We start from the raw sequence: 14,057 nt of genomic DNA, 5'->3' as shown, positions 1-14,057 counted from the left end.
TAACTGAATGCTGAGGCACCTTGTTTTGAGTGAACCCTTGTTTTTTCTAAATGACCTGATCCTATTGATCCGAGTAATCGGTTTCATATTCGATTAGCATATCTGTCATGTATTGTAGCCATGAAGTGGTTTTTAAACAAGAAACAGTACTTTTTAAATCCATTGACCATTGCAATAATCGGCCCTGCTGGTGATGAAAGCATGAACAAGTTTCTCTAAGTCCTGTCTTGAGACAAAACCTCTAATTCTGGCAATATTTCTGAGATGGTAGTAAAAGCAGAATTCCTTATTATTTTTCTCTATCTCAGGCTCTACGGCATATATGTCATGATTTTATTTGTCTATTTATATGTCTATTTACAAGGACTGCCTTGGCCAAATGTTATTGTTAATTAATATTGAAGCAGTTATTTAACATAGGTCCTTTGAGTAGTGATTTGTGTAATGATCCATATATCTATTTTTATGTATATTTTTAACTTAGGAATGTGATTTTAAAGCTCATATTTGTTATTGTATGACACCTCTCATGTTATGAAAGTAAAAAATAAATGTATTTTCTGATGTCTTGCATTTCTGTTTTTAAACTGTTAATCCTTATCAAGTGCTATACATTAGAAAGTGGATATAGAGTGAAATGCACACGGTGAATAATGAACGCAGACCTTCAGTGCCGGACCTCTGACCCGCTAACCTCCATCCCGACAGCCAGCGCCTTCTCCGGATGCCATTGCGGTATCGCTTCTCGGCTTTTTGGGTAAGATCGAGTGGACACCGGGGACTACACGTTTAAATGGATTTTTGACCTTCGGCTATGGAAGCGAGGCTTGTTCCGTCCACTCCGTGCATCGACTCTGGCGCTTTCCGGGGACAAATAAGGTGAGTTTAAAATCAGAGTTTGCTTCTTTAGTGCGTGGTTGCCAGTTTGTTTGCCAGTCCGTGGTCCATAATACGTTCCGCGTTCGTGGTCTCTCCATCGCTCAGTACCTTTCTGTGTTTCTATTTTACGTAAAGCTAACACCAAAACGATTGTGGAAGGCGCTATATAGATTGTTCTCAAAGAAAAAAAACGAGAAACAAACCCATGTGAATATGGGTCAAATTATCTAGGCGGAGCACTTCGTTCAAAGAAAAACGCAACAGAATTGTTTGCGTTGAACAAAGACAATGGTGCCTGCAGACATCGAATGTGTATTGTGGATAAAAAATGGCCAGTGGGGTGGGACAATTTTTCTTGAATTAAGTGTTTATGGGAAAAGTTCACGAATTTTTTCTTACCCTGTAGTCAGATTTATTTGCTTGTTTTAAGCATAAAATAACAGGAGAAGAAATTGTGTAGGGGGAGCAGAGGGTTTTTTTTCGTTCAAAGAAAAGCAGCGTGGCACGAATGAATGTTTGGCTGAAATGCTATCGTAATTTCCCCCTTAATTTTCCTTACAAACATGAAACCAGAGAGAAGGGTCAGTTGGCATCGAATTGCACCTTGTATTCGGTGATTGATTGAGGAAAAATATGCGTATGTGTATATATATACTTGTTTTGTTGAACAGAGACAATGGCCGCGTGCTCCAGCGTCACCTATATGCCTATTTCACAAAATGGCGGCTTTGACCGGAAGTAGGGAAAACATCGTTCAGGTTGCACCACTACGATGGCCACTCAATATAGTATGGACTGACAGCTGCTTTGTTTTCTCCTACACATGAATTTACTTGTAAAAATAACAATAACAGATATTGTCGATTGGTGTTATATTATTTTTTTAGCATTTCGTATTATCAAAATATATCATATGTTAGACAGCTTATCAATTTTAAATAAAATAACGAGACATACATAACTATTCGTGTCTGCTCCCGTTTATTGTAATGAGTGTGCACATTTGGAGAAATACTTAGACATTTTACTTCTTATTTCTTTAGACTGAATAATTATTTCTTATTAATTCCAAAGTATGCGACCCGATGATCTAATCGTGGTGTATGTGCTATTCCTCGTTTGTTTGCCTGCATCCATTGCTTTACGGCTTGCTTGTTGCGTTTAAATGCACATTTGATTTCTTTACCAGCATTGGATTTAGACCATTCAATGAGAAGAGTTAACAGCGTTTATTATGATTGATAAGCCCTCAACGGAGAATGAGGTCGGCATACATTAAAAGCCTTATTTTGTTTTTATCGTGTGCCTTCCAAAATGTATGCGACGAAACTTAAATCACGCAAAATATGAATGGTAACTAGACGTGCTTGTTGTGTGCAAGGAGTGCATTTATTTGTAAACTTTTGCTAAATCAAAATGGTTTATTTGTATTTGCTTTTTACCTGGGTTTTATCAGGTTCGCAGTCGGGACATTTTTAATCCATAGTGTATGCATAATTAATTTCAAAGAAATAAGAAGTAAAATGTGTAAGTATTCCTCAAAATGTGCTTTGGACTAAGTCCCCCATCATCACAGCAAACGGGAGCAGACCCGAATAGGTATGTCTAGTTATTTTATTAAAAATTTCCAGCCGTCTGTAAATTTATGTTTGAAAGAAAAAAGTAAATTAATATCTTACTTACTGTTTTTGTCTTGTTTTCTAGTGAATATCTGACAATGCTTAAATGGAGATACATTTACTTGGTAAGCAAAGTGGCTTAAGATATTATGTATTGTAATAGAAAATTGTTATAAAAACGTTTTGTTTTTGCTGGGAATTGTTGTATATATTTCACAGCTATATAATTAATTATAATAACGCACTTTTTGTTGATAAACATGTTAAAAAATACATTAACACATAATAATGTGGCAACAAATCAAATGTGCATTTAAATGCAACAAGCAAAAATAAATAAATAAAGCAAATGCACGGAAAAGAAACGAGGAATAAAAGAAACACCGCGATTAAAAAAATCAGATCGCATACTTTGTAATAATTGAAATAAATTATAAAAATCAACAGGTTTATATTTAAAACAAATAAAAAATATCTGCCAGCGGGGTAAGAAAAATAAACTTAATTCTAGTTTCAACTTAATTCAATAATAAACTCAATTTAGGTTTATTTTTCTTACCCCACTGGCAGATATTTTTACTTGTTTTAAGCCTTAACCTATTACATTTTAGAATTTATTTCAGTAAACAAGACTTAAATTCTAAGCCACTTTGCTTATTAAGTAAATGTATCTCGATTTAAGAATTATTTTTTAACTCGAAAACATTAAGAAAATACTAAGTAAACGAACAAATTGGGATGTTCAAAACACTTAAATATTTTTTTTCACTCTACCCTTCATATTACAGCTGTCGAAAAACCACAGCAACGTTGACAGACCCGGAAGCCATGATACATTAGCAGTTTTTAAAATAAGTTAAATCTAGAATCCTTATTGGTTTTAGATACTTTAAAGCAATGAATGATCTTCTTTCTTTTGAATTGATTTGGTATTATGGAGGAGCTCTGTGTCTGGTTATTGAAGATGATTTGTTCTTTGCTCCTATGTTGGCTTATTTTTTTGTTATTTCCGTTACTATATATATTTTTTTCTTTGTTTTTTCTGATTTGAGGTTATGAAAATGTTTTAATTTGTAATAAAGGTTTTTTGAAAATTCTAAATTCTCTCTATCTCTCTCTCTCTCTCTCTCTCTCATGAGCGTGGATCAGATCCTGCATTAAAACATGAACTTCTGATTTGCTAGCTCAACGTTCTACCTCTGGGTTATACAATGAGAACGTATAGAGTTAAATGCCCGCTAGCCTCCACCCCAAAAGCCAGCGCCTTCGCCGGCTCCCCCTTTGGCTGCGTCTATTCCGGTATCGCTTCTCGGCCTTTTGGCTAAGATCAAGTGTAGTATCTGTTCTTATCAGTTTAATGTCTGATACGTCTCCTATCCGGGGACTATATGTTAAATGGATTTTTGACCTTCGGAAATGGAAGCGGAGCTTGCTCCTTCCACTCCATGCATCAACATGGTATTGCAGTGTTTCCATGAATGGTGCGCTCCCCATCTCGGGGATAAATAAGTCAAGTATAAAAAAAAGAATTTGCTTCTTTTGTGCGTGAATGACGGTGTTTTTTCTAATCCGTGTGTTTTAAAATTGCTGTGATTTCGTTGGCTTTATTGGTTTAACGAAAAGCTTGCGTGGAAATGAACACGCTGATAAAGAAATGTTTTTGTAATGTATTTAATTAATTTCTTTACAAGTTTGCGGAGGTGATACGAGGACGAATTAAACATCCTCGACACAGCTGAAGGCGCAACAAAAGCGAACGAGACCGATTGGAATGTTAAAAACACCTGAAAACTTTTTTCACTACCCTTCATACTACAGCTGTCGAAAAACCACAGCAACGTCGACAGACCTGGAAGCATAGCTGTACTTGTTTAACTCACAACGACAACGGGTAAGTCATTGAGCCCTGTGTTTTTATTTATCCACGTTCTAAAATTGCTATGCTTTCGTTGTTTCTTGATTGCTCTGTACATTTCTTTGTTTCTATTCCACGTAAAGTTACTTTGTAATAACGAAACCATATATTTGAATGCGCAATTTAAATCCATTTGATTTAAATTGTTTCACATATTTCACTCTACACGGTTCAACCGGGCTGGAAACGGAATAAAAACAGGGTAGATCTCGAAGAATGTTTGGTCTCAGACGTGGCTTCGTGCGCTTTCCACCTGGTCACACACAGTAAATGAAATGTTAGTCGGACGGCCTCCGGGGGCGCCGTCGATGTGATCGGTCACAGGAAGATGCGGCCGTCTGGCCTCAAAGGGTGTCGCTCATACTTACCTGGCAGGGGAGACACCACCCAGCAAGCAATTTTGCGGCTAATAGACGTCTTGTAGCCGTCTAAACACCCCCCTGACGTCTAGGCTAAAACAAGGCTAATTTTGGGCTGTCAGTGAAAATCTAGTAGACGTCTATCATAGCCCAAGAAATAGACTAGTCATGAAATAGACGGCTATTAAACGTCTACATATATACGTCTAACAGACGGTGAATGTGGGTCTAGGCTAAAACAAGGCTAATTTTGGGCTGTCAGTGAAAATCTAGTAGACGTCTATCATAGCCCAAGAATAGACTAGCCGTTAAATAGACGGCTATTAAACGCCTACACGTGTGTGTCTAATAAAGAACAAAAGAATGGCTAAAGAATTCTTTTTAATCCATTAAAAAAGGTTCTCATAAACATGCAATCATGCAATTTATTACAAAAAATATTGTTAATACAATAGAAATTCAGATAAGACAAAATGAAGAAAAACTACTTTTAACAAAAAGAATAAAAACAGTAACAAAATAAAAGCATATATAACAAAATACAATTTTAAAAATGAAATAACATCTAAACATTAACAAACTATCTTCAGTTCACGTCAACTTATTAATTGTACTAATTTCTATACCCCCCCCCCCCGCCCGTGCTCCCTGGTGCCTGTTTGAAATGCCCCCATTGCATCCTTCACTTCCAGTTCTGTTGCTGCTGGGAAGTTGTTCAACACAGCATCTGCCAAATATGATATGAAAAGAATGCATGAGACAAGTATTTTTGCTTTATGTTAAATGTGATAGTCATTCTCTTTTGAAAAAGTCATATATAAATATTGACAGGCAACAGTAATCATACCGTTCTCATTACTAACAGAAGTGCATGTTTCTCTGCGTGTGTTTAATGACATTTTTGGAACTAGCAAAAGAGGCTTAAAGGCAGGGTATCTGATTTTGATCCAGAATTTTTTTTTTTGTTATGCTGGTTGAAAGTCTCCTCAAATATTGATAGCTCTCACTATGTTAAGTTGTCTAAATGTGTATTTTTATATATTTGTGTCATCCATAAAAGGCGTAGGACCAAAAAACGTTCAACAAATCATTGAACCCTGACCGAATGCAATAATTGGACGTGGGCATGGGCCAGTTACCGGTTTGAAGGTATACCAAGATTTTCAGAGTCAAGGTTTTAAAAAAACCACAAAAAATTTTCTGTGATACAGTTTTCAATGTATGAACTGTGTTTACACAAAGTGAATTAAATCATGTAATTGAATTCATGTTTACATTTACATATATTAAATATTATCATTTAAAGGCTTTATTTTTACCTGGCATAAACGTTGTTTGTTGCTTAAAAATAAAATGTATTGTGTCCAGTTGAAAAGTTGATGTTTTAATATGCAGACATTTGAAAATAACACATTTTAGTGTCACAATGGCAATACCACAACACCGTGGTATTTTTGCTTACGGTTATCATACTGCCAGAATCTCATTCCGTCCCATAATTGGACGCATTAAATTTTTGCCCCTCTTCTGTGAACGTGTTTTGCATGCCACTTCACAACCTGTTCACACTCTGTAAAAATAGGGAGAATCAAATAAACCTTCCTGCTGAATTGACACAGGAGCTACAAAACGAAAGACATTTTGAAACAACAAAAAAAAAAAACATCTGGATGAGCAAGAGCAAAAACCCAAATTAACATTGGTAACTTCACTGCTTTTCTGCAAGATGGAAACAGCTACAGGTCTGAAAGGGTCGTTGCAGTGTTTCTTTTGGAAAGGTAGGTATGCAGTGTGATTCTATTTTGATGGATTCAGATTGTATTTTAATGAAACTTGTTGCTTATGTAGTTTGTTTACGAATTAGTGTAATGATATTTATCTTTTCAAATTTCTAAACGTGCTGTATTTATTTCGGATTAAAAAAAGTTGTTTATGTTGGTTATTTTGGTAATGTTATTCACTTTGTCAGTCTTACTGGTTAATGAGATAGGAGTGTGCTTCTGGTTGGTGCGTGTAGGCTAAAGTTAGTATTTTTCAAAATCAAATACCCTGCCCTTTAAGATGCCAAGCATAAAATATTCACAATACAATCTTATTGACATAAAACCTGTCAAATGTCTAAAAATAAAACATCTAAACAATATTGTGTGGATGAGTAAACTGTTGTATCGGCAAAGAGTAATTTAATCTGGGGCTTTTAATATTTAGAAAATATTAAGGCAGTACCGGACTGTCGTCAATTACTCCTCACATAACCTAATGTTATATTAAAAGTACTATTTTGTGAAACACCATTCAGCCTAAAACTACATACAAACACACTTACCTTTAATAACTGAGAACTGATGTTTTTTCAAATGCTTGCTTCTGCAGTGGACCACCACCATTCATGTTGAACTTTGAAATTAATGAATTTTAGTGAACTCTAAAATAGAAAAGACAATGTCGTTAACAGTTGCAGACTGACATATTTTCTGATTTTTTGTGACCACATGAAAGACTGTTGACACCACAATGTCTAATTAATATTGCATGTTTAGAGAATTTACCTGTCCAGCATTCTTCCGGCACGGTCTCTCAAGTTTCTCCCTCCAGTTTCGCACAGCTTTGACACCTGAATAGCACATGCCTATGTCAGTAATTGTACAGTATTGTATGCTTCAGTGTACAAGTGTTTACAAACCTTAAAGGTTAATGCCCACTGACCTGCAAGCTTTCCCTCACTAACACAATAAAACTCTTTTTTCCAACAGACTAAAGGCCTGTAAGTTAATTCCATATGGAGGAATAGCTTTCCCCCACAATCTATCTCTGCATTAGGGATGCATATCAATTAATCGCGATTAATCGTTAGCAGAATAAAAGTTTTAGCCTAGAAATCTAGACGCACCCTAGCGGCCGCAAAATATATTTGCTGCCAGGGTTTAGTCTAGGCACTCACAATACACTTAACCGGTCCAAAAACCAAAATTTGGTCAGGCCAATCACATCGTGTGTAGCGTCTGTGGGGCGGGCTTAACATGATGACGACAGAGCTGCAACGGTTCCTACTTGAAAACAGAGAATGGCTGCTGCTGCTGGCGAACAGCTATCTTTTGAAGCGGCTTTGGCCGCGACTCTGGAGGACTTGGACTTATGTTTTTCTTTGAGAGAAGAGCAAATAAACCCTACTGAAGTCCTTTTTAAGCAAGAAAGATGTGTTTGGAGTTTTGCCGACTGGTTACGGTAACTACGTCACCTTCTTCGTTGCTCTGATCCGTCATAGCGCTATCCTATTGCGTGCAGAGGCATTTTGAGGGACAACCTTATAACCCGCCCCTTGCATTGAGCCGTTTGTGTGAAGAGTTGCCAGACCTTACATCTTGATGTAGGTCTGGCTAACCAGGCTATAAAAGTTTTTGTTTACATCATATATGTGTGTGTACTGTATATAATAACTTTGTATAGTTAAATGCACACACATGCATGTATATATTTAAGCAATGTTTACATGTGTATATACATTTGTATATTTATGTATAATTTATATTATATATAAATATAAATACTTAATATATAAATATTTTTTTTCTTAAAATTATACATGCATGTGTGCATATTTATATATACATAATTATTATACACAGTTCACACACATATATGATGTAAACAAAAACTTTTATTCTGCTATAGATTAATCGCGATTAATTGATATGCATCCCTACTCTGCATGCATAATTGTAAAGCACAACACTGCCTACATTACTGTAAGGAACACAGTAACTTAGCTAAGTTACTGCTGTTACTAAAAAGCAGCCTACAAATCACTCATGTTGATCTTTAGTGTAACGTTACATAGACTCATTTACCTCCACTATTTTATTACATTGCAGGTTGTACTGTTTAGGTTTTATAAAACATGGGTTACTTTACTACGTTACACTGTTAAGTACACGGTAAGAATGTCGCGATTCCAACAACAAATAAAGTAAATCAATTTTAAACACATGTAAAATAAAATAATTAAAAAAAACTTACAAGACCAAACGAGTGTGGTACATACTTTCCTCATGGCTGCTCGCTGATGTTGTTGCTTTTCAAACAGCGGAAATCTTTCTCGTGAGATTTGGCCTCGTGTTTGTGTACTGCTGCCATCTAGCGGTTCGGAGTTGTAACTGGATTTTGTTTATCTTTGAAATACGGTCAAATAATGAATGTTATGCGTGACAGCAGATATTCAGATAAGATAAATTAAACCAAACATCTTAATTTCCCTGGTGTCTTTGCATGCCTGATAAAATATCATAATTCTTGCAAGTTATTTTGGCAAAAACAAAATGTTATTAAATTCAAGGTTATTTTGGGCTATGGTTTGTTCGTAGTCGGTCTATTTATGAGCTAAATAGTGGCTAGTACGACGGTGCATAAAACACTTTAAAGAAATTAAACAAACCTTGTAATCGCTGTTAACTTTGCTTACAATGAAATACCATACATCTCACAAGTTATTTTGGCAAAAACCACATGTAATTAAATTAATGGTTATTTCTGGGCTAAACGTGGGTTATTCGTAGTCGGTCTATTTGTAAGCTAAATAGTGGCTAAGTACAGACGGTGCATAAAACACTTTAAAGAAATGAAACAAAAAACCTTAATTGCTTTGAACTTTGTTTACATTATTAAATATCATACATCTCACAAATAATTTTGGCAAAACAACATGTAATTAAATTCATGGTTATTTCTGGGCTAAACGTGGTTTATTCGTAGTCGGTCTATTTATGAGCTAAATTATGACTACGTACAGACGATGCATAAAACACTTTAAAGAAATGAAAAGAAATACCTTGTAATCGCTGTTAACTTTGCTTACATGATAAAATAGCATCCATCTCACAAATTATTTTGTCAAAAACCACATGTAACCAAATTAAAGTTTAATTGGGCTAGAAGTGGGCTAGGCACAGCCCGACTATATCGGGTCTATACTGAAACGAGACGTTGAAATGACGGCTATTGCTTGCTGGGCATGATCATGAAGGTGGTTCACCCAGGGCGAGGCTCAGCCATTGCACTCCGGTTGGGCTGACCCTTTGCGAATTCCCCAAATGTGGGAATCTCGACTGCAAAATTTCTGATAGTGGGGGACTGCGTTCGCGCTCTCCCCTGACCTTTGTGTTAAAAATAGATTCGCTTGTCGTTTTACGTAAAATCCAAGAGACGTCTAACCACGGCCCAAGAATACATTAGTCATCAAAAAAGCGGCTATTCAACGACTACATAACTTTTAATAGACAGCGAATAAGTGTCTAGGCTAAAACAAGGCTTAATTTGGGCTGTCAGTGAAAATCTAATAGCCGTTTGACCATTCCAAACGAATAGACTAGCCATTAAATAGAACCACAATCAAACGGCTACATGTCTAAGAGCACAAAATAATGCTTAGATGATTCTTTTACTTCCAATATAAGAGGTTCTCGGGAATGGCAATCATCCAAACTAATAAATTATAAAGGCTTTTATAAGAAAATGACAACAGTTAAACAACCTAGACAGCGTTGGGCAATACAAAATGCTAATAAATACAAGACAAATTGAAATATTGTACATGCATGTACATTAAACAAGCCAACAAATCTGCCAATGGGCTACGACAATTTTTCTTGAATTAAGTGTTTATATCTAGATTTGTTTCTTACCCCTTTGGCAGATTTATTTGCTTGTTTTAAGCCCAAATTCTGAGTTTTTTCTCCCTAAAGGCTAGGTTTATTTTCTTAGGGCATTTTGCTCATCAAAAAATGCATCTTATTTTAAGACTTTCTAGATATTTGTATAGTTAAAACAGTTCGAAATAACAAGTAAGAAATGATTTTTTGCAATGTATTCATTCATTCGCTACCCTTCATACTACAGCTGTCGAAAAACCACAGCAACGTCGACAGACCTGGAAGCGTAGCTGTATTTGTTTAACTCACAAAGACAACGGGTAAAGTATTTTCTTGATTACCTAAATGACTTGCTGTAGGAAAATAAGTTTAGGTTTAAGGGGGGAAATACAGTTTAAAGGGATATTTCAATTTATGATGATAATTCTGTCATCATTTACTCATGCATACAGGCTTACAACAACACTAGGATTAGTTTTTTTCTGAGTAACACAAAAGAAGGTATTTTGAGGAATGATGGTAAACCCACAGCAGATAGTCACCATTGACTTCCATAGTAGGAATAAAAAAATATGATGGAATTTAATAGGTACCATCAACCGTGTGCTAACCATCACTTTGCAAAATATTTTCTTCATCATTTATCACGATACTTCCAAAATATTTTTTCCTACTAAGTCAATATTTCATTATTTGCTTTACAAGCTTAAAAATGATGGTGACAGGATTCCATGGTAATCACAAACAGGTAAACAAGTAAAATAATCACTATTTACTTTTAAAAGCATTTTGAAAATTGCTTGCTTATGCTGGGAGTAAAGGTATTTCATGCAAAAGGTATTTCCTCTTTAAAAGGTAATGTATGCTTCTTTTAAAGCTGACACATTTGCCACATTAAAATAACAGAAATGTGTACTGTTTAAACTTTTTGGAGCCGGTGTGTCTGTGTTCTTGGGGCACACATCTACATGTAAAAGCAGAATTGCTTATTATTCTTCTCTATTTCTTGTATAGGTCAATTATGAGTGAAGAACCGTTCACCAAATGAAGACCGTGACGGGATCCTGTGGTAATCACAAACAGGTAAACCAGTAAAATAATCATCATTTAATGTTAAAATAATTTTGAAAATTGAAGTTCTGTGTGTTCTTATTGTACTTTATTTATTTCTGCAGGTAAGCACCATACCGTAAGCTTCATTCCCTTTATAACAGGTAAGGTTCATACTGTTTTATTCTTTTGTACTGTTTTATTCGTACTGTTTTAAATCATTCAGTAAATGCAAAGTTAAACTGATGTGTTTTTAATCTAGATTTAAAAGTGTCTACTGTTGAAGCACATCTGATCTCTTCTGAAAGCTGATAATAACTGAATGCTGAGGCACCTTGTTTTGAGTGAACCCTTGTTTTTTCTAAATGACCTGATCCTATTGATCCGAGTAATCGGTTTCATATTCGATTAGCATATCTGTCATGTATTGTAGCCATGAAGTGGTTTTTAAACAAGAAACAGTACTTTTTAAATCCATTGACCATTGCAATAATCGGCCCTGCTGGTGATGAAAGCATGAACAAGTTTCTCTAAGTCCTGTCTTGAGACAAAACCTCTAATTCTGGCAATATTTCTGAGATGGTAGTAAAAGCAGAATTCCTTATTATTTTTCTCTATCTCAGGCTCTACGGCATATATGTCATGATTTTATTTGTCTATTTATATGTCTATTTACAAGGACTGCCTTGGCCAAATGTTATTGTTAATTAATATTGAAGCAGTTATTTAACATAGGTCCTTTGAGTAGTGATTTGTGTAATGATCCATATATCTATTTTTATGTATATTTTTAACTTAGGAATGTGATTTTAAAGCTCATATTTGTTATTGTATGACACCTCTCATGTTATGAAAGTAAAAAATAAATGTATTTTCTGATGTCTTGCATTTCTGTTTTTAAACTGTTAATCCTTATCAAGTGCTATACATTAGAAAGTGGATATAGAGTGAAATGCACACGGTGAATAATGAACGCAGACCTTCAGTGCCGGACCTCTGACCCGCTAACCTCCATCCCGACAGCCAGCGCCTTCTCCGGATGCCATTGCGGTATCGCTTCTCGGCTTTTTGGGTAAGATCGAGTGGACACCGGGGACTACACGTTTAAATGGATTTTTGACCTTCGGCTATGGAAGCGAGGCTTGTTCCGTCCACTCCGTGCATCGACTCTGGCGCTTTCCGGGGACAAATAAGGTGAGTTTAAAATCAGAGTTTGCTTCTTTAGTGCGTGGTTGCCAGTTTGTTTGCCAGTCCGTGGTCCATAATACGTTCCGCGTTCGTGGTCTCTCCATCGCTCAGTACCTTTCTGTGTTTCTATTTTACGTAAAGCTAACACCAAAACGATTGTGGAAGGCGCTATATAGATTGTTCTCAAAGAAAAAAAACGAGAAACAAACCCATGTGAATATGGGTCAAATTATCTAGGCGGAGCACTTCGTTCAAAGAAAAACGCAACAGAATTGTTTGCGTTGAACAAAGACAATGGTGCCTGCAGACATCGAATGTGTATTGTGGATAAAAAATGGCCAGTGGGGTGGGACAATTTTTCTTGAATTAAGTGTTTATGGGAAAAGTTCACGAATTTTTTCTTACCCTGTAGTCAGATTTATTTGCTTGTTTTAAGCATAAAATAACAGGAGAAGAAATTGTGTAGGGGGAGCAGAGGGTTTTTTTTCGTTCAAAGAAAAGCAGCGTGGCACGAATGAATGTTTGGCTGAAATGCTATCGTAATTTCCCCCTTAATTTTCCTTACAAACATGAAACCAGAGAGAAGGGTCAGTTGGCATCGAATTGCACCTTGTATTCGGTGATTGATTGAGGAAAAATATGCGTATGTGTATATATATACTTGTTTTGTTGAACAGAGACAATGGCCGCGTGCTCCAGCGTCACCTATATGCCTATTTCACAAAATGGCGGCTTTGACCGGAAGTAGGGAAAACATCGTTCAGGTTGCACCACTACGATGGCCACTCAATATAGTATGGACTGACAGCTGCTTTGTTTTCTCCTACACATGAATTTACTTGTAAAAATAACAATAACAGATATTGTCGATTGGTGTTATATTATTTTTTTAGCATTTCGTATTATCAAAATATATCATATGTTAGACAGCTTATCAATTTTAAATAAAATAACGAGACATACATAACTATTCGTGTCTGCTCCCGTTTATTGTAATGAGTGTGCACATTTGGAGAAATACTTAGACATTTTACTTCTTATTTCTTTAGACTGAATAATTATTTCTTATTAATTCCAAAGTATGCGACCCGATGATCTAATCGTGGTGTATGTGCTATTCCTCGTTTGTTTGCCTGCATCCATTGCTTTACGGCTTGCTTGTTGCGTTTAAATGCACATTTGATTTCTTTACCAGCATTGGATTTAGACCATTCAATGAGAAGAGTTAACAGCGTTTATTATGATTGATAAGCCCTCAACGGAGAATGAGGTCGGCATACATTAAAAGCCTTATTTTGTTTTTATCGTGTGCCTTCCAAAATGTATGCGACGAAACTTAAATCACGCAAAATATGAATGGTAACTAGACGTGCTTGTTGTGTGCAAGGAGTGCATTTATTTG

At 35.8% G+C, this 14,057-nt stretch overlaps 1 long non-coding RNA gene, 1 other non-coding gene and 1 pseudogene across 3 annotated transcripts; 2 read left to right on the top strand and 1 right to left on the bottom strand.

The window, feature by feature from the left end:
- Window positions 1–3,799: 3,799 nt before the first annotated feature.
- On the top strand, window positions 3,800–3,990 carry LOC135752739 (U2 spliceosomal RNA). The gene has a single exon (XR_010533267.1). It is a non-coding gene; the product is annotated as a U2 spliceosomal RNA (small nuclear RNA).
- Window positions 3,991–5,403: 1,413 nt separating this feature from the next.
- LOC135731439 (uncharacterized) lies at window positions 5,404–9,695 on the bottom strand. Of its 2 annotated transcripts, XR_012337286.1 has the most exons (5): window positions 9,598–9,695; window positions 8,790–8,941; window positions 7,322–7,386; window positions 7,099–7,197; window positions 5,404–5,499 (listed from the first exon to the last, which is right to left on the bottom strand). It is a non-coding gene; the product is annotated as an uncharacterized lncRNA (long non-coding RNA). The 2 variants fall into 2 exon arrangements; XR_012337285.1 differs by lacking the exons at window positions 8,790–8,941; window positions 9,598–9,695 and having other exon boundaries at window positions 7,322–7,513.
- Window positions 9,696–9,767: 72 nt separating this feature from the next.
- On the top strand, window positions 9,768–9,920 carry LOC135752690 (U1 spliceosomal RNA; annotated as a pseudogene).
- Window positions 9,921–14,057: the final 4,137 nt, after the last annotated feature.

Source organism: Paramisgurnus dabryanus, chromosome 9 (assembly GCF_030506205.2).
Source record: "Paramisgurnus dabryanus chromosome 9, PD_genome_1.1, whole genome shotgun sequence".
NCBI lineage: Eukaryota > Metazoa > Chordata > Actinopteri > Cypriniformes > Cobitidae > Paramisgurnus > Paramisgurnus dabryanus.
Note: the sequence above shows the minus strand (reverse complement) of the source record. Positions and strands in the feature narration are given on the sequence as shown.